The sequence below is a fragment of the Carettochelys insculpta genome, chromosome 17 (assembly GCF_033958435.1).
Source record: "Carettochelys insculpta isolate YL-2023 chromosome 17, ASM3395843v1, whole genome shotgun sequence".
Lineage (NCBI taxonomy): Eukaryota > Metazoa > Chordata > Testudines > Carettochelyidae > Carettochelys > Carettochelys insculpta.
Genome location: NC_134153.1, coordinates 284,290 through 285,945, shown reverse-complemented (window position 1 = coordinate 285,945; position 1,656 = coordinate 284,290).

The window sequence follows — 1,656 nt, the reverse complement described above, 5'->3', positions numbered from 1 at the left end:
TCTCTTTCTGGGCGTAGGAGCTGTGTGTATCTTCTTCTTATTTCCTTATTTCCTTCTACTTATTTCATCCACGTTAATAATAATAATGATCAGCGTCTGCTTCTGTCATCTGAAATTCAAAGAGAGGTGGGTGAGGTGCTTGACAGTTGTAAATGATGCTGATAAGCTTCTAAAAACAAATAGCCAGTTTGTATAATTGATATCAGTTTAATGCCACCTTTCCTGTGTAATGTGGGGTGTAGCTGTGGGAAGAGAATCCCTAGGTATGCCACAAATAAATCAGGCTGAGGCATGAGGAAATAGTGAGCATGGGAGTATGAGCCTTATGGAAAAGAGGGGCACTTCTTGCTAGAAGACTGAGTTCTTTCTTTGGTTTAGCAGCAGCAGCAGCAATATATGTACTGGTTGCAAAAAGCTATTTTCTCTATCCAGTGCTAAATTTTCATCTGGAACAAGTTTATAACTATTTGCTGCTCTGTCTGTAGAGCACCTGCTCAGGGAATAATTAAAAATTCTCACTTCAGTTTTCTCTCATATTGATTTGGACAGCAACCATCACAACAACATGCAATTACTTCTAGATGCAGAAAATGCAGTGTGTTTTGTGGGGAAATGGCTCCTGTCAGCACCGATAGCCTTTTTTCTGCTCTTATTAAAGGCTTACCGAGAAAGCTGTCTGCTTTTTTCAGTTTCAAAAATTAAAAGCTAGGAAAAGAGAGAACAAATCACAGTAATTATTTTCCTAAGGTGATAACTGAATGACAAGGTTAGACCTTGTTAAAATGATTTCCCACTATTTTCAGGAAATCTCCTTGTTTAAGTAGAATCATTGCTGAGAATCTCCTGTAGTGGAAGCTGCTAACGATTTCCTAGTGAAAACAAAAGCAGTCAAGTAGCACTTTAAAGACTAGCAAAATGGTTTATTAGGTGAGCTTTCGTGGGACAGACCCACTTCTTCAGACCATAGCCAGACCAGAACAGACTCAATATTTAAGGCACAGAGAACCAAAACCAGTAAGCAAGAAGGACAAATCAGAAAAAAATGATCAAGGTGAGCAAATCAGAGAGTGGAGGGGTGTGGGGGGAAGGTCAAGAATTAGATTAAGCCAAGAATGCAGATGAGCCCCTATAGTGACCCAGAAAATTCCTATCCCGGCTCAAACCACGTGTTAATGCGCCGAATTTGAATATAAAAGACAGTTCAGCTGTTTTTTCTTTGAATAGCGGTGCGAAAATTTTTCTGCCCATAGCAGTTCCACTAATCTGGAGGTATAAATTGTCCCCAAAATGGAAAGAATTGTGTGTGAGAACAAAGTTACAGAGGTCAGACACCAGACTGGCTGTGGTGGCATCAGGGATGGTATTCCTGATTGCTTGTAATCCGTATTTATGTTCCAAAACATATATGTTCCAATTTATACCTCCAGATTAGTGGAACTGACATGGGCACCCGCATGGCCCCACAATATGCTATATATTTATGGCTGACCTGGAACAACAATTCCTCAGCTCTCGTCCCCTATTACCCCTCCTCTACTTAAGAGACATTGATGACATCGTTATGATTTGGACCCATGGTACAGAGGCTCTAGAAGAATTCCACAGAGACACTAACAATCCACACCCCACCATCAATTTATGCCTCGATTACAACAT